This window comes from Columba livia, chromosome 1 (assembly GCF_036013475.1).
Source record: "Columba livia isolate bColLiv1 breed racing homer chromosome 1, bColLiv1.pat.W.v2, whole genome shotgun sequence".
NCBI lineage: Eukaryota > Metazoa > Chordata > Aves > Columbiformes > Columbidae > Columba > Columba livia.
The window spans coordinates 8,805,391-8,824,606 of NC_088602.1; the positions used below are offsets into that span (position 1 = coordinate 8,805,391).

The following is a 19,216-nucleotide window of genomic DNA, read 5'->3' on the forward strand; positions in this document are numbered from 1 at the left end:
ACTGCACTTCAGGATGCTGTTTTCTGATAAGTTCCTGAGCATTTTATAAATCCTGCTGGGCTCTTTGCTTTAGCCGTACCCTCTGACATGGCCATCAACAGTATATCAGATGAAAATTTCCTTTAGTCAGTGTAAATCTGACAGAATTCACTAAAGGAACTGAAGAGCATAATTTCTAAATGCAAGGTACTGAATAAACACCCCTTTAGTTTGCATGTTGGCTCCTCAGGCCACACGGCAGGAACTAGTGACTAGGGCACTCATCATCTGTTCCAGCTGGCAGAGCCTGGGCATTGTCTCTGTTGGTGCACATTTAGTCACCTGGCACTCTGGGTCCACACTGTGGAGATCTTGGAGATCTCGTTTTGCTTCATTGGGCAGCGAGTTAATTGTACTACCTAATTCATGCTCTTGATAGTATCAAATCTGCCCGTAGTTACTGTTAATTTGAAGTTTCTTTAGCTGCTTCTTGAGTGTCAAAGGTAACTACTTTTGTTATTCCAAAAGAATGCCCTGATTTTTCCCCAGTGATCTGTGTTCTCTCTTTAGATAGCAAATAGGATGTCTGTGGTGTATAGTCAATATAGAACATGTGACTATGGAAGAAAGAAGTCATGTTTTGGCAGCAAATGGGAACCCCTTTTTTGTTTTTAATCATTTTTAGATCATTTCTAGTGTGCAGCTTGAAGCAAAGAACCTCAAAGTGTGCAAGTAGCAAGTGTGTTTGTTACAAATGCCTTAAAAATATGTACTATATATCTGTGTAGGTATACAGAAATCCGGCAGCCATATGGGATTTTCGCGCACCTGTCAGTGAAGTGATAAAGTTTGAATGTGAAATCTCACATTCTGCACCAGAACATATGAACAGAGCCCCAAGGCCACGGGTTGTGAGATGAGTGTATCCATTCACTGGGAAGGCAGCAGTTTTACAGAGCACCACACTACTGAATATTATGACAGTATCAGCTACGAAATATTTCCCATGGAAAGGTAACGTGGAAGCCAGGCTAGCTAAGTAAAAATTGCAAGTAAGTGTGAAATGGGATAGCAGTTTTTCTTGAAATTGTGTAACACCACAGACTGTGGTTTATGAATGCCACCTACACACAGCTAGGAAATATTGCAATGTTTTACATTATTGTGATGTTGGTCAGTTTTACAAACCTTTACTTCAGTGAATTTAAGCTGAATTTTAGGGTGAATGCCATATTGGTCAAGAAGATTCAATCAAGCACTGCTTGTGTCTTAAATCACACTGCATCCAATTATTATAAGGCAGTGTCATGTTTACACAGATTCTTGGGAAGCCTCTTCAATTCTGAATAGTTAAGGCAAGATAAAAAGGAAAATAGATGCCATTTAGGGCATTCTGGCACATATGGCCTGAAACCTATCTTCCACGAAAAATAGGTCAGACAACCCTAATTAGCACACAGAATAACAAACTGTTGTGCTTGGGCCACTGTATAGAACGTCCATAATTTGCAAGTGAAATCTGTAAACACATGAAAATAGAATTTGGCTCTATAAGGCAAACCCAGTGGTACAGATCTCACTGCTGCTTCTCAATGAGCCGGGCTCTGTCATCTGGAAGATTTTCTGCCCATATTGGATTATTCCCAGTCAGCATCGCTGGAGGATCCAATTATTTGATTTCAGCTGCCCTTTCCTCTGAGAAAGACAGAGACATCAAAACCATTAGTCTGATTAAGTCCTGATTTGTCTCCCCTACATTCTGCCATCCAATTATATACAGTTTTTCCTTCATATAAGCCGCTATAGCAAAAGCCAGTAGCACATGCAGAAACACCACTTGTGCCTCTGGCATTTAGTAAAAATTATTTTCTTGGGTAGTGAAGGTGCTGAACACAAAGAGACAAGTGGGGAATGGGGGGGGAACGAGCAGCTGAGGAAGGCAGAAAAGAGATATATATAGGACTTGCTTTTGCTATGCATGAAATGCAACACCCCGTTCCCACATGGTGACGCACATCGGTTGGTCCAGATGGTGAGAAGGGTTGGGTTTCTGCCTGGGGCTGCCGGCTCAACCTTCATTTGCATTCCTCAGCCCAGTTGTTCATGGAAAAGCATCCAGGCGATGCACAACGGCTCAAACAACTGTGCTCACCTTCCCAAGCACAACCTTTTGTCGTGGTACCAAATGTCGGGAGAGTTTTACAGGGCAGTGAAAGAAGCTGGATCAAATTCAGGCTCCAAATGGAGCCCTCTGAGAGTTGTCACTGGTGATGGAGAAATAGAAAATCATCCCGAATAAAGCATTCTTTCACACTCTGCACTCATTACAAATGCCCTTGAGTTTGTGTAAAACACACAAAATTCCAGGAGCTCAACTCTGAAAGACCAACTTCTCCTTCATCATAAAAGACTTGCCATACAAAACCCGTTTCCAGTGACCGAACCCCAGCTGTGTATTACCATTACCATTACTATTACTAGTTTTGCTTGTTAGGGGCTAATTTTGAGTGCTAACTTGTGGCATGCGCAACAATTGTAATTGTGATTACTGTAGTGACTCCCATTTGAAAATGTTTAGTTCAATTGATTTTCTAAGTTTTAGCTGTTTGGTTCTGTCATTTTGTATCTATACATTTGCTTTGAAAATAGTGCAAGCATGGGAAAAAAATAAAGCATTAGAGAAGTGAAGAGGTTTACAAATATATATTGATAACTTAGAGGATGTTCCTAAAACGAATCAGCGTTTTTTTAAGAGGCTTTTAAAACATACACGTGATTTCACCTAGCAAGTCTATTACTTTTAACAGTCATTCTGCCTGGAGCAAAGTTTTTAGGTTATTATTGTTAATGTCCGTAGAATTTGCTTGAATAATTTCCATTCATGATAGTGGAAGTTAGAAATAGTGTGTTAGTCACAAAATAAGAACTGTGTCTTTAAGAAGGGAAGATTTTATGAAGATTTTAAAAAGAAAAATCATGAACATTGTATCTAGAGGAGACAGAAGCTATGTTTACCACTATACTAAGAAAAATTTAAGCGAAGGATCCGTATCAGTAAATGATTTCTTCTCCGAGTTTTGCTTCTCTTCGGAAGTGCAGTTGATCATTCCACCTTAACAAGGTGCAGTGATTGACAGGTAGAGATGTGGCACGGAGCAGAAGGTGGGAGTGTGCTCTATTGGTTTGTGCTTGTACATCCTGAGCACCAATTACTGTCACTGCTGCCAGCACTGATGTGTTTATCGGGATGAGTTATAGCAGAATATATGTACACAGGCAGTGTGTATGCTGGATGACCACCCCCTGTGATGTAAAATATGAGAGTCTGGGAGCTACCGTTTTATAATTCATCAGGTTCAGCAACCGAATGTTGTTGGTTGGCTTAGTTATAAAGGCAAGTGTGAACTGAACAGCAGACAGGAGCATCTCGCATTAAGAGTCCTGCGAAGCTGCATTTGGTGACTGGGCTCTGCTTTTGTTCAAGTGAATTCAGTCCTCGGTGAGTGATGGGGGTTCTGTTGAGCTAAAGCTATTATTATATAAGCTGGGGAAACCTGCCTGCTAGTTTTATGTGTATTTTGCTGCTGGAAGTCCTTGTCTGTGGTTGTTTTTAGCTTTTACAATATTTTCAGTTGCATACGTTACTGGCACAAAATGAGATGAAAAGAAAAATGCAATGATGAATTATTCACCATAGCGCTGCGAGGATCTCTTTTCTAGCTAAAGTTACTTTCCTTTAGTGACTGTGTTGGGGGTTCAAAGAAGCTACAAACCAGCAAATCTACCTGTCATTAGATTGCTTTTATTAGCAGTTAAAGAGAGTGATAGCTGTGGCTTTTGTAACAAGAGGAATGAAAAGGAAAAACAGTAAAAATCAGAGGCAATTACAAATTCTTTGCTTTTATGTACATGTATTTTTTTCAGATGCAGCGTTAAATCTTTTGTGTGCAGCGAGGGGCTGCAAAGAATTTATATTGTAGAGCTTTTTTAACTAGATAATCAGTAAAATGGTAGCCTCTCTCTGTTTTTGTGGTAATATGCCTCGTATCACATTAAAATGAATGATTCCCCATCTTGCATAACAACAGTGCTGAAATATGTGTAAGATGAAAGGCAAAGGGAGACTTTGAAACAAACTGGTAAACGTGATTTAGCAGAGGTAGGGAAGGAAGGTATATTTCCTATAATGTCTGCATTACTTTTTGAATTTCACCAGCTTTAAATTCTTTGCTCTAATTATCACTTGCTTCGTTATATCCTCTACATCTTTTCAAGAAAGCTCCTTTGATATCTGGCTGTATTATCTTGCCAGTAACCTTTAAAGATCAGTAAGCCAGCAATTTTATTGCTGTTTTAACCAGGAAGGGTTTGAAAAGCAGAGTTTATGAAACTGAAATATTAGCATTACAGTACAGTACCTGTATCCCTCCTCAGAAAAGGCAGGTTGTCATGAGTGATGATTTTACTTTTCCTTGTATCGGTAGCAGTATTGTCAAAGGGGCAGTTGTTGCTCCTGCCTCTCTGTGCCTGCTTTTCTTTCTCTCTGTGGGCTGAAGAGCCAAGTTTGTTTTGTCAAAATATCAAGAGGGCTTGGCAGAACATCACCTGTTGTCTTATTGCTGTATTATTAATAATTGGAGAGAGACACTCTTCCAGAGACCTCTCATCTGTCATCAGTCCAAACTGTTTACTCTGTAGTGATTTAAACTTGTGTTCTGGCTTCTCATTTAGAAATAATCTCTTTTGTGAGTTATATGTGAAGCACTGAATCTGCAGGACAGATCCTGGTTTAATTAATACGGTAGCTCATTTTAGCATCATTTTTTATTTAAAGAGAAAGGCTATTGGCAAAGTGGCCTTTGCCACAGACTTCCTTTGCAGAACACATTTGCACTTGCTCTTTATAAATCATAAATCTGAAAAAATATCAGAATTTCTTGCGATCATTTCCTGGCAGCCTAACAGACGAGAGCCTATTTCTAGGAAAGAGTATATACCTTTGTCAGCAGTGCTTTATTTTAGAGTGTTTCACTGCTTTTTAAGCATTCAGAACTATTTTCAGTGACCCCTGTGCTAGCAAATGAGATTTCTTGAAGTGTGAGCTTCTGGCTTTGCAAGTTCTCCTCCTTTCAGAAATCTGTGATATTGCATCCATCTGTCTAGGCATTTATATTGCATGCATCACTATGGTGTAATCTCAGCAATCTGAACGTTAACCATGTAAGTGTATGTACTGTAACTGGGGAAGTATAAATTAAGACAGAAAAAGCAATCTTAAAAGGACAAAGTTATGCTGTGGACACACGGCTCTTGTGGGCACCAGAGCTCCAGACTCACTATTTGTTATAACACAATAAATTGAGCTACTAACTAGTTCACTGTGCAGGTGGTGGGATGGAGGCTTGAACACAGACGAGATCAGCTTCTTGAAGTTCAGTCCAGACAAGACCAAGGAATATAGCCAGAGGATGTGGCAAAACTCACTTTTTATCCTGGGTGCGTGCCTACTGCTGCTTTGTGGTCACAGACCAGGAGTGATGCTGAAGGAAAAACAACAGTGACTAAGAACTATATTTTAAATCCTCTCTGGTCTGGAGAACACAGTTGTTTTCTCTGAATATGAGATTGCTGCTGTGATCTGTGCCTCCCAGCTTGCAGCAAGGACGGCAGTGTGCCTTAAATCCCCTTAGTTGCCAGGGCTGGTCCCGGTGACAGCATCCATGAGGTTAGTGGTCCATCCTGCTGGAATCGCACTACACCTCAATGCCAAGGACTCTGTTGGATTCCTATTCGTTTCTGAATAGAGATAATATTTTAGGACTGATGCATAGCATTTGCAAGTAGCAGAAATGTGCTGTCCAAGAGGAATCTTTCTCAGCTGTTGCTTTTTGGTTACAGCTGAAACCAGCCAAGGCACCGATGTTCAGATTATCTTTCGTATAAAATAGAGATTCCTGGGGGAAATCATCTTAAATAAATGTCCTTAGCTTTTTAATTTATCTCTTTTTTTCCTTTTTCTTTGGTATGCAATACCTCAGGTCCACTGACCTTCAAGTTTGCTGCAAAGTCCCATGGCAGATGATGGTTGACATTTTTGGTGAAACCGAGTGTTGGATAACCCAGCATTACTGTTTGGAGAGTTCCTTTTCAGTTTGTAGTAAATATAGCTAATATGTGACTGTGTAGCTGTGCAACTGTGTTTTTTGTCTGTCTCAAAAGTGACTGAAGATTGCAGCAGTGGTCTGTAAACTCAAATGCTTCCATGCCTGTAACACCCCTCTTTTCGTCTTTCAAGCACACTCACAAGCAAACTATACTTTTAAATAAAAGACTCTATTTATATTACTGAATCTCAAGTGTAGAGAGCTCTAGTGCATAGAATTGAAAACTATTAACCATATATTAAAGGTCTTCTTACTTTTTACTGATAAAGCGGCAATGCACGCTACTTTGCAGCATTCTGAGATTTGAGTTCAGTACTCATGATGGGTGCGAAACAATGCTGTGCAGACACCAGCAATCATAGTGGTGGGCTTTCATGGAGAAGTCCTTCAGCAGAAGAATGGGTTGGAATGACAGGTTAGAAATGGAGTATCCTCAGTGTTGAGAAGAGTCAATGTAACTTTATGGCAGGGAAGAGATAAAACACAGTAAAGCGTGGCAACATGGCAATGAAAAACAGTATGGGTTTTGTATGTCCAGGTACAGGCAGAGAAACACCATTTTAAAGGATTATTAAACAGTGCATGAAAGGAACAAATTTCGCAACTGAAGCAGAAAGAGAACGTGTTCAAAAAGACTATGTCCTCTGTGCAAATTTCGAGTTATTGTTTGGTGGCCTAAAGTTGTATATTACTATAGAGTTTTTATTTTGTACTACAGGGAGATGCTTATGGCATCACTGTATTTCTACTTGGGGATTACCAATGCACTCACTCAAAAGTCAGCCTGATAAAACTGCAGATGGAGTGCTCATTCCCAGAATATTTTCTTAGTGTTAGCAGAAATCTCCTATTATTTTAGCCAGGCAGAACTGTAATCTAGATTGACAACAGTTTTTAAATCCTGAGCGTTAATGTCATCTTTACATCACACTGGTCAGTGTGTTGTGTTTGAAGAACCTGCAAAGTGACAGAGTGGGACATGGTGTGTCCCTTCTAATTCATTACCGTACTCTTGATGAGATGTTTCTTATTCGGAAGACAACAGAAACCCACCACTCTGTAAGCATGATTTACAATACTATTTATGCTAGGTTTTAAAAAGATTAGTGAACTGGCACTTGAGCTAAGCAAATGCTAATTTAGGAACCTGCTATTATCCCTTTTTTGAGTTGTGGTAATAACCTTTAACGTTGTGAAATAATAAAGAACAGACTGAAATGTGTTGTGTGCGGCCACATGCTGAAACTGAACAAGTGAACTAGTCAGGCAGACTGTAATCCGTTCACTTTGGTCATTTTGTTTTCTTTTATAGTTCTGTATTTCTAAATTTTAAGTAAATTATATTCTCAGAAGTGCTTTGCTATGTTCAGTACTGTGTACAACAATTAAAAAAAACCATTCAAAGCAGCTACTAATACTGAGGAGCGAATGTTTCTACCTCGCAGTGTCTAAGAAATGCAATGAAAGTATTACTTATTTCAGAAAAATCTCTGCTTTCTTTCAAAAAACCTACTTGTAGCTGTTTGAAGAAAGTATAAGCATAAATACCATCACCCTCAGTATCCACCACCTTTTTATGTAAATGGTGTTTTCTTCTCTCTGTATTTCTGTATAGTGCTGTTTCTCTCCATTTGTTTGTAGTAGATCTGTGTCTCCCTCTACCAAAATATTCCTTGAGAAAGGAATCTGTTATCCCAGATGGAAAACTGGGAATGGGCAAAAAGTTTATCTGCTTGATGGCCCATGGGCTACCCTTGCCCTTCTCGGTAAGTGTTTCTACATTGGGTATAGAAACGCCAGTGTAGGTTGGCTGCTGTTGGTTTTGGTTTGGGCTGTAGTTCAGAAATGCAAAGTAAAAATATTAGCAGGTGGCATGAGGTGAAATTCAGCTGTTACCGGCAGTTCTCTCCATTTCTCCTCCTTGAGGTACAACCACAAGAGTTAAATACTTCCGTGAAATATACCCATCCAACACAGAACCAAGTTTCAGAGGAGGGATAAAATAGCACTCCTACATACAAAACACTTTTTCAAGTAATGGAATTACTTTCATTTCACAATATTTTGCAATTTGTCAGTCAAAAACCCTACAATTTTCTAGAGGTGTTCTACAGTGTTCTTGTTTGAATTAAAGAAATCATTCAGGAATGCTGAATGTAATTTAAATGATTCCTGTTTATGTTTGGTTTCTTCTATTTTAGTTGAAATTTTATCATATTTGAGTTATAAGAGTAGACTGATCTGGTTTTACAAAGCTCCTGAAATAACTTTGTGGAGCAACTCAGATATTTTTATGGTGGCAATTTCATATTGACCTTTGTAAGTTTATGTGGTGCAGATATTTTGTATTCACATATCTATCTTCCTTTGTTTCTTATTTTATTTCTTACTGCTCTCACCTGACTGCTGAAATGACAACATTCATAGTCAGCTTTCTCCCATTTTTTCAGAGCTGTGAATAAATCCTGCTTTGTTTTTATTAAATTCATTTCAGTGCATAGGAACTGAGTGGTAGTGATACGAAATAACAAAAGTAGAAGGGCCGGAGGGCAGAAAGCAGGTAGGACTGCATATTTTAGGCATTTTCTAGTAGAATTACTGTGAAAGACATTTGTAGCTTTTAGTTCAGGTTTATCTGAGATTCATAAATTGCTCTGGCTTTTGCCCTACACTATTCATAAATCCAACATATAACCTAAAATGTTTGAGATATTGAATATAAAGTGTGAATCTGTGGCTGGCTGAAGAAACATCTAAACCTAACAAGATGGAAACATTGACATTTTCTGCTTCAGTTTATTTTTGGTATGCTTGGTTAATAGAAGAAGAAATAAGCTTAGGCTGTAGATGTTGTCTGTAGGTCTGTCAACTCATTCTTACAAAAATATTTGATCAAGAATTACTGATTTGTATTTATCATGGGAGATATTCTTAAGATTCCAAACAGAGTAATTAACATGAGAAAGACTGTTTTGCTTGAAATTAGTCATCTACCTGGCATGTTTCCTTTTGAATCCATATAATAAATAACACTTTTATCATCTGTTTTTCTTTTACAACTTATACCTTTCCACAGTGTTAGGTTACCTTACCTGACAGTGGAAACCATGCAGACACCATTTCTATAGTTAGGAGTCATATTAAAAGTTTTTAGTTAGTTATAGTTAGGAGTCATTTTAAAAGTATACAATGAAGGCAAAATGTGCCTGATATTTCCTGTCATCACAGTATCACAGTACGTTTGGAATTGGAAGGGACCTTGAAAGCTCATACAGTCCAATCCCCCTGCCGGAGCAGGAACACCCAGATGAGGTTACACAGGAAGGTGTCCAGGCGGGTTTTGAATGTCTGCAGATAAGGAGACTCCACAACCTCCCTGGGCAGCCTGTTCCAGGCTCTGTCACCCTCACTGAGAAGTTTTTTCCCAAATTTAAGTGGAATCTCTTGTGTTCCAGCTTGATCCCTTTACCCCTTGTCCTATCATTGTTTGCCACCGAGAAGAGCCTGGCTCCATCCTCATGGCACTCACCCTTTGTATATTTATAAACATTAATGAGGTCACCCCTCAGTCTCCTCTTCTCCAAACTAAAGAGACCCAGCTCCCTCAGCCTTTCCTCATAAGGAAGGTGCTCCACTCCCTTCATCATCTTTGTTGCCCTACACTGGACCCTCTCCAGCAGTTCCCTGTCCTTCTGGAACTGAGGGTCCCAGAACTGGACACAATATTCCAGATGTGGTCTCACCAGGGCAGAGTAGAGGGGAAGGAGAACCTCTCTTGATCTACTAACCACCCCCCTTCTAATACACCCCAGGATGCCATTGGCCTTCCTGGCCACAAGGGCCCAGTGCTGGCTCATGGTCATCCTGCTGTGCACCAGGACCCCCAGGTCCCTTTCCCCTACACTGCTCTCTAATATGTAATTTCCCAACCTATACTGGAACCTGGGGTTGTTCCTGCCCAGATGCAGGACTCTACACTTTCCCTTGTTAAATTCCATCAGGACGTTCAAAAGGTCATCGTGAGGTTCAAAATAGGTCCAGTTTGTTCAGACCTATAAGTATAAACTCTTTTTTCCTTATTCCTGTTATCATTTTTAGAATATAAACAGAAATATTTGTAGAAGTCAGAGATCACTATGAAAAAGAGAGAAAAAATATAAAATAAAAACTTGAGTATATACTACTGAAAAAACTGTAACCTATGTTGCTGCAAAGTTTCCAGATTTAAGGCAACACCTTTAAAAGTGAAAATTGCGATAACACCTGGAAACTTTTGGTGAACACCTTTAATTCCTCCTCCTGAATCTTCAGTTGCCCAAAACCGTCATTTGAGGCAGGGAGAAAAGAGGGGTAAGAGGGGCTAATTTTTGAATACCTGTGCTGAAAAATGGTATCCTTATACTGGCAAATTATATTTGGATTAAAATGTCAATTTTTCATTGAACAACTATACTTAGTTTACAGGTTTTCCCAGTAAAACTTAGACATTTGAGTTCAACACAGAAGTAAATAATTTGAAATCAAATATTAAAGTCCCTCACTCAAATAATGAAAATTGGAAAGGCCTAAGCACAGATCTGGAAACGTATGGAATCTGCCTCTGATCTTGCTTACGTCATTTACATATGCCTAAAAACATGCAGATCAACAACGAGGCTGAGAACACAACTGTGATCAACATCTGCCCTAACCTCTGGTTAACATCTGTGAGGGCTGACTCAGCCCTTCACCTTCTGGTTGAGGTGTAACTCTGAAATAATCTGTAAGTCTTTCAGATAAAGTTGTAGTTAAATTAATCTACACAATCTGCAGATCAAGCACCGTTTTAATTTAACCACTGTTCTGTTCTTTGATTTACTTGCATCGCTTCTATAATTGTGACTGACACCCCTGAGGTGGATACCGTTGGTATATGGTGTTTGTACTGCACGGAGTTTGTGGAACATATCAGAAATCTTTTGTATAAAAAGCAATACAATTGTAAATTATGTTAGCATGTGGAGATTTATTTATTAGATAAATTGCATAAGCTGGCATATAGATACGTAGCATAAACTGCCATTTCTAAACAAATTTAATGTGTAATCCTAAGAAATCCTTTTGTAATGAAGTTCTTTCTCTAATGGAGAAACATCAGAGATCTTTCAATACTAATAGCCTAGGTCTTTCTTTCAAATTAATGTTTTGTAGAGTTGATTAATACAGAAAGGAAAGACCGTTTGAAATGCTGTCAAACTGTATTTCAGCACATGAAACACATGACATCTGCCATTGAAAATGATGCCCCAGGGAATTTCCTAAGCATTATTTCTGAAAATGTGAAATACAGCCACCTTCGCTGATAAAAGGGCAAGAATCTGAATGCCAAACATGGCAATATTCTGCATTCAGGGATAACCAAGTCAAAACAATACTCATTTTGCAAGATAATTGAATATGTCTGTAGCACATGTGCGGAATAAATGTGTTTTTAAGTGCTCACTTAAAAGTTCTACAACCAGTAAGCTGCATACAGTTCAGTGTATTTAATTCACAAAAAATGTATGCCTTAGTTGATCTTCCCCAGGATTTGTACTTGGACTCCACCAGCTCCAGGTATTTCAAATTTAGCTTCTTAGTCATCATCTCTGGTGCTAAATACCAGCAATTATAAGTACTGGTTGACTCATTTCTATACTCCATGAGTTTTTATGATGTTATAAAGCTTTGAAAATGCTAACAGACCTGTAGCCATTGTGGGCACTGCCAATATCAGGGCGTTTGACATTAAATATAGCCGGACATTAAACCTTTATACTGCTGTACCCAGTTATTCAACAGCACTGTCACTGGGGAGGATAATGTGAGCCAGGGGACGCTGGTGAAGCTAAGTGTAGTATTTTACTTATTCTAAAGATCTTTGCATTCTAAAGGAATGAAGCTGTTAGCCCTAGACTATTTTGCCAGTGGGGTTTACCAGCTTTGTATTTCTAAGCGGAAGGGGAGAAAGATGTTTGCTTGTGTATTACATTTGTATAGAACCACAGAGAATCAGACCCTTTGTTTCACAAAATCACAGAACAGTCGAGGCTGGAAGGCAGCTGGGTCATCTAGTCCAGCATGTCTTGCAAGTAGCTCAGGGTCCTGTACGGTCAGGTTTTCAATATCTCCACAACCTCTCTGCTCAAACTGTTCCTGTATCAAATCATCCTTAGTGTAAGAAAAGTTTTTTCTAGTGTTTAAATTGAATTTTCTCTATTTCAATTTGCCTCCATTGCCTCTTGTCCTGTCACTGGAAATCACCAAGAATCATTTTCTTTTCTCCCTTCCATTAGGAATTTACAATATAAGCTGGCTAAAATCTTTAATATGTAGCACTGATCACAGAATCACAGAATGGTTGGGGTTGGAAGGGACCTCTGGAGATCACCTAGTGTTAACCAAACCATTCCCTAGTGTTTGGGGCGTGACATCCAATATGCCTTAAACATGTCAAGGAGGAGACAGACTTCTCAAAAGGTGTGTAGATCCTTCTCAGTATTCTGAGAATATTTCTCAGGCTCTTCTCAGATGTTAAGTCCCTCTAATTGCTACATATCGTTCTTGTTCAAGATTTGAATTAAACAACACTACTTTTGTCCAATACACTTTGTTCAGATCTTCCAAATGCTTGTTTAGAATTTAAGTTCACTTTGAAATTCTGGTGGGTAATGAAAATTATAGATTCATCTGCTATTCACCCTTCTATAGATGGTAATTATTTCTGAAATCTGCCTGCCAGAAATTAAACAGAATGTCATTCAAACAAAAGAAACCTTTCCTTAATTGAGAGACTTGCCTACATGGCACAGAGTGTGAAAACAAAAGTGTGCTTTCATAATCTTGATGCTGGCTTCAGCATTGGGTTGGCTGATTAAAAAAAAAAATCCCTCTATGAATAGAGTATGGCCTATATAAAAGAAGTTAAAACCTCAAATTTGCTTGCATTTGTTAACGTCCTCTTTAGCAGCCTTTCTACTCCAGAGATTTCCCTTTTTTCCTTTCAGTCTAAGTTGTTCTCATTAAGCTCTGTGATTACAAACAAGGCTTAGCAGTATTAAATGACTAGATATTTTTATGGCCAAATGGGATTACTTTGATAATTGGCTCTGATCTGTTGCAGAGCTTGTTCTCCCATACTTACTTCATGGAGACTTGTAACATGACAGAACTACCATCCAGCTGACATTTCCCAGGTCTTTGATCCCGGGTTTCTTCAGAAGTTTAGTTTCTGTTCAGTTGTAGGCAGTATATCACAGCCCTTTCTAAGTGTTTTATTTCTTCCGTCGTTGTCCACATTGGTGCCTCCAAACTTTGTGGTGAATTGTAATGAAGAATGACAAGGATTAAAATAGCGATACCATCACAGTGCTCCATTTCTTGCTCAAGTCCTCAGTCTCAGCCGTCATGTAGCCAGGCCAGACTCTGCTCTTAGGTCAGCACTCTGAGAGTTAAGAATGTGTGGCAGATCAGACATAAGAGAGGTTGACAGAAACCTCCAGCACTGAAATTACAGACTGATGGCATGGTGCCATCCACCAGAAATTATGGCATTTCGGATCCATATATCTTCATGCTTGCAATGACAGATCCCTATGATAAAGGGTCTCTGACTTGGGGTAAAGGAAGCAATCAAACACACAAAGCAGTCAAAAATAAATTAAAAAATAAATAGTTTGTTTCTCTTATCATGGACACACACTATCTTATGGAACAGAAAGGACTGGTGCCAATATAATCAATTTGCATCTGTGGGTTTGAGGAGATTCAGAATTCAGGAGAATTATCCTGCATCTTGGTTCTCCTCAAACCTGAAGCCAACACAGGACTTTCTTATGCCTTAAAGTGAAAAAATGTTGATGTGTCCACACAGATGTGTAAGGTTTTAATCTTCTCTACCCAGTGTTGATAACACCACCTCAATGATATCTGAACAGTTCAAATTAACTCTTGAATGTAAAAGTTCCAATGTTGCCATGATGCTGTTCCCATTTATTTCTTTGGAAAGACTGACAAACTCTGACCCAGGCCTGATGCTATTTATTCAGTGTGAGATTCCATGATGACGCATTGAAGTGGACACTGGAGAGAAGGGGACAATCAGGTTCCCTATAATACCGTGGAATATGTTGATAAAACTCTTGAGATAGATAGTCCCAGAAAGCAGATATGTGAAGGAGACCCAGTCTCACTGACCCTGCAATCTGACCTAGGGAAATCATCTTCCTTCTCCCCAAATATAACACTTCATATAACCCTGAGTAGTACAGCCCACCTTTGCCTTATTCTTACAATGGCCGTTCATAGTCACAAGGTACAAAGATTTTGTGTGTATATATATGCATATATATATATATGTATAAATCCAAAATGCAGAAGTTATAGAGTTATAAATGGTTTCTGATATCCATATCCCCAGAGGTGTTCTCTGTACCTTCAGGAAGAGAATGTTTTTGTATTTCAAAATCTCAAAGTGGTGAATTCATTAGAAAGTTGAGATTAGCCACTAACAATAAAAACACCGCTGCATATGCCAGGGATACTTCAGAGACTTTGAAAGCTTTACTCGATCAAAATATATTCACGAGATACTTTTCTATAATGACCAGAAGGTGCAACAGAGGTAATTCTCATAAAACCTTGAATAATGTGTTTATGTTTTCAACTGGCGTTATTTTGGTTGTAAGAAAGATCATGTATTTTTGCAGCAGCTTGACAGGCTGGGGGCTAACGCCTGCATTGTACTTCTGTGCCTGTGTTGTGATTTATCTGGAGCAGGGCATGTTTATGGCAGTGCTCCCTCTAACTAGCCAGTGGGTATAATCCTGCCAAGTTCTGTTGTCAGTCTGTCGGTAAAAATAATGTCAATAGTAATCAGTCAATGCCCGGTTTCATCCCTCCTGCCTCCTTTGCTCTGAGGGCAGCCTCTGACAGGTGACGTGCGCTGCCAGTTTTGTTCAGAAGGGAGTTTCCCTCAGTGCTCTCCTGTAGCGGGATGCAACCATTGGCCACCCCACTATTTAATCTCCTACAGGAAATAATGATTTTTAAATACATATATATATACATATGTATATCAAGAAAGGCTACCTGAGGAGCAGCCAAGCGTTTGGATAAATGTCATGCTCAGCCTGGCATTTCTTGCCGCTGGTCCTATGGAAAGCTCAGTGAGCCAGGCCTGCAGCCCTGCAGGGTGACGGCCTAAGACATGTAAAGGTCGTGACTATAGTGAAGGAGATACGTTAAAGCAGAATCCAAATAGAAAGCCTTGTAGAGGCTGGCATGCAAATTAAAATGTAAATAAGGTTGACAAGCTTTCCAGCAAGACATCAAACTGCCAAAGGGCAATTCTGCCTTCTCCAGGCCTTTTCTGCTCTTCATGAGCATGTTACAGCTGTCTCCTCGGCCAGCAACAGCAGTAACCTCTGGGGGAAGGAGGAATAGGAAAGTCATAGTGATTCTTACCAGCTGCCACATTTGCAATGGTTTCTCTTCAAAGTATTTCATAATCCTTTTTTTTTTCTCCAGTGTACTTGCCTTAGAAATTTAGGTTACGCAATCACTATAAATCAATAAACAAAAAAAATCTGTATATACATGCACAAGCTTTGACAACAGTCTTAAAGCTATGAAATTCTTAAAAGCTTCATGAGAACGCGGTAATTGTGAAAGACTATTCCAGGCTTTTGGCATGATTAGATAACAAAGAAATTGAGAAATATGAGGGGAGAAAAGAGAAAGAGAGTCACAGACACAGGTCATTCGTTGAATTGTATTTAAACGGTAGTGGAAACTAGAAAGGGTTGACAAGGGTGAGAGAGGCTTTTGAAAATAAAGGAGCTGAGGTAGAAGTCAGAAGATAAGAAGTCTTGTAATTCCCAGAATAGATTCACCTTCAGCATCATGGTGTCAGAGAGATATGTGAGTAATTATTATGATTATTGCTTTGAGAAGTCTGCTTTGATTTGGTCTCTTTTTTTTTTTTTTTTATTCCCCCATTGAGATTTAATTCTTTTTGTTCTAACATCTGGCAAAAATTCGTTTGTGTATATTTTAAAAACATATGTGCATTTAACCAGCAAACCCCTTGGCATCTCTTCCTACCCTTTGAGGGGCTGCTGTCCTCCTTGACTGGTGCCCTTCGGAGCAGCCACGTGGCACGTTCTGCAGAGCAACGCCAGCTGTGTGGCAAACCTCCACAAAGCCAATTTTTGTTTCCCTTTGTCAGTGCACGGTGCTCACTGCCTGTTAGGATACTTTTAGAGGCCTCCTGAGCCAGCCATCTCAAAACAGGAATGGTTTGCTGCAGTAATAGTGTCTGCTAATGTCTCATTACAATCAATTTAAATGCTTCAGTTCCACTGAGAACTAATAACACATGAAAGTCAAACTAGGCTTGTAATTTCAAAGACATATTTTTTTTTGTAATGAACTGAACTAATATGTTCTGTTGAAATCTTGACTATAAATGATTTTAAATTTGTGTTTGTAGTGTCATTACGACCTCCTCTATGTACCTTCTAAGCTTGGAGTAGTAAGATATTCTCAGTTTTCTGTTTACCTTTAATAAAATAACAAAGCTTTATTTATTGTCCTTTGCAATTTTACGTATTTACAATAAATATTAAAAATATTTTTTAAAATAACATCTCTAAACCAATGTGACTTGCCTAGATTTCAGTATAATTCATATTACATTTTATAGAATAGAGAGTTTGCTTCGCTGCCCTTTATTCGCTTTATTGTTTCCACTCCCAACTAAGCCTCTCTCACCTTGATTATCTTCCAACTAAATGGCTTTGTGAAAAGGAAAGTTAAAGTAATGATAGCAAATTGCACCTGAAATCATCATGGGCCACTCTTCAGATGGATATCTGCTGTGAGAATGGAGATAAATTGAAAGCAACAAGCTCAATACCTGGCAGAAGTTAGGAAAACAGGAAAAAAAAACTCAGATGCATCTATGGAAAGGAAAACCAAATTTACCTTTTCTTCAAAAAACTCGTAACCCTGACCGATCTAGAATGGGTAGGACACTTGGGAAAAATGCAAAAGAGCAGTTAAGCTAAAGAAAGGGAAAATAAAGTATTCTTATGTACTCTTAAAATAATTTCAACAGGTAATTTAGGAGGGATAGTGGGAACTTGAGGCAAATAACTGAAAGGAGGAAATAATGCAGGGATTAACCACTCCAGCTGGGCAAAGAACAGGCACAGGGCACGTCAGCATCTGCTGGAGAGTCAGCAAGTGAAGAAATATGGAGTTGTTGCTCCCAAGCCTACAAAGCCCCAAGGTGTGGGGAGGGTGTCCAGCTTCTGCCGAGCCTACAGTGGGTCATGGATGGGCCCGGGGAGCAGCAAAGGGGATGGAGGAGCTGGGAAGCCTGGAGCTTTCTGGCTTTCCTTGCTCTGCAGGGGCTGTGCTGGTAAAGCTGCTAAGAAAACCTCTTCTCTGCACACTTGTACCCAGCTCCTTACCACAGCTCACTGACCCCACTGTTATGCTTGTTAAAAACAAGGCTAATCACAGAGTAGTTGGGGTTGGAAGGGACCTCTGGAGATCATCCAGTCCAACCCACCTGCTAAAGCAGGTTCAGCAGAGCAGATCACACAGGAATGTATCCAGGTGGGTTTGAATGTCTCCAGAGAAGGAGACTCCACAACCTCTATGGGCAGCCTGTTCCAGGGCTCTGGCACCTCAAAGTGAAGAAGTTTCTCCTCATACTCAGATGGAACCTCCTGTGGTTGCAAACCTCCTCCTCCGTTGCAAACTTTAACTCTAGTCCCAACTGACAGAGTAGCCCCAGAAGAGAACTGATGGGGCAGTGGGGGCAGAGACACTGAGCCTACTTTTACCATAAAATGTGGTGTTTTGTGAAGTTACATCCTAAGGTTGTAACAGAAAGGGTCTAGACAGTGAGAAATCAAGGTTGTGATTTGTTATGTTGAGGACAGGGGAGAGAAAAGACATGGCACAGACAGAAACTCTGCTGTTACTGTTAGGGGCAAGGAAAGCTGGTCCACCAGGCTCCTCCTGTACTCGATGGGGAGAGGTGGTCCTCCAGAGGATGGCGGCCCTGAACTGAGCTGTGGGTGAGCCTCTCTTTAGGGTGCTGGGAAGATCAACCCAAATAGGCTGAAATCAGCCATTATGAATCCCCTTGTCATCTGCCCACCTCAGGGTGCAGGGGTTAAGAAGGCATCCAGGAGAGGGACTAAATTGTGAAGATTCATCTCTGGTTCCTTCACATTTTTGTGGTATCACATCTCTGCAGGAGGATGACCAAAGGCTGAAGCTCTAAATTTAAGGATTGATGGTTCTAGGTATTCATGAAAAACATTTATAGTGGACTGTAGTCCTTTGAAGGAAGGCGAGCTAAGCAAGTTGCAAAAGTTTAGTTTAACACAGGCACAGAAAAAAAAAACCTTAATTAGCCATTCCTGGTGTAGCTAGTCTGTCCAGACAGTGCAACCATAGTTAGAGCTACAAGATGGCTTAGTTCAATCTGTGAAGCTTCATTCGCCCTATTGCACTGGCAGGTGATGACAGTGTTTCTTCAGCCTCATGTTAACAGGCAACAGAAATTCTCTGTCCACTGCAAGACATGATTTTTTAGTGGAAGAATAAAATGCAGCGAGTACAGAAACCAGTTATCTTCTCTCTCCCTGTCTCTCAGCACTGATTTGACTTCAACCATGTTCTGTCCCAGTTCTCCATATAATGATTTCTTAATTATTTTCCCATCTTGCCTGTAACTGAGAAGGGGAGAGTGCAAGCCCCTCTGAATTTTCCTACAGTCTCTTGCACTTAAGGTTTTGTGCATGAAAGAATTTTATCTTCTTTCTCGTGTGTATGTGGCAATTTGCTTTGGCCTAGAAGTCAAACATACACCTTTCAAGATGAAAAGGTAACTCATCCTGGAGAACAGTCTGTGTTGAAACCAACCAGTCACTTGAAAAAGCTAAAGAAGCTGCCCAGATCTTTTATCTCATTAATTCCTATGTGCAGAACAAGTACATTGCTTATTCACTTTGGAGCATGTTTTACAATAAATT

General features: G+C 39.7%; 1 protein-coding gene across 36 annotated transcripts in view; it reads left to right on the top strand.

Moving 5' to 3' along the window:
* The window catches only part of DLG2 (discs large MAGUK scaffold protein 2), a 1,055,145-nt gene that overhangs the window by 923,671 nt on the left and 112,258 nt on the right, over positions 1–19,216 (top strand). Inside the window, exon 1 of one of the 36 annotated variants that reach the window (XM_021298803.2) lies at positions 3,186–3,478. The exons of the other annotated variants lie outside the window; for them this stretch is intronic. The gene's annotated coding sequence lies outside the window, so the exon portion shown is untranslated. Of the gene's footprint in view, positions 1–3,185; positions 3,479–19,216 lie in introns of those variants that run through there. 36 annotated transcript variants of the gene reach the window in all.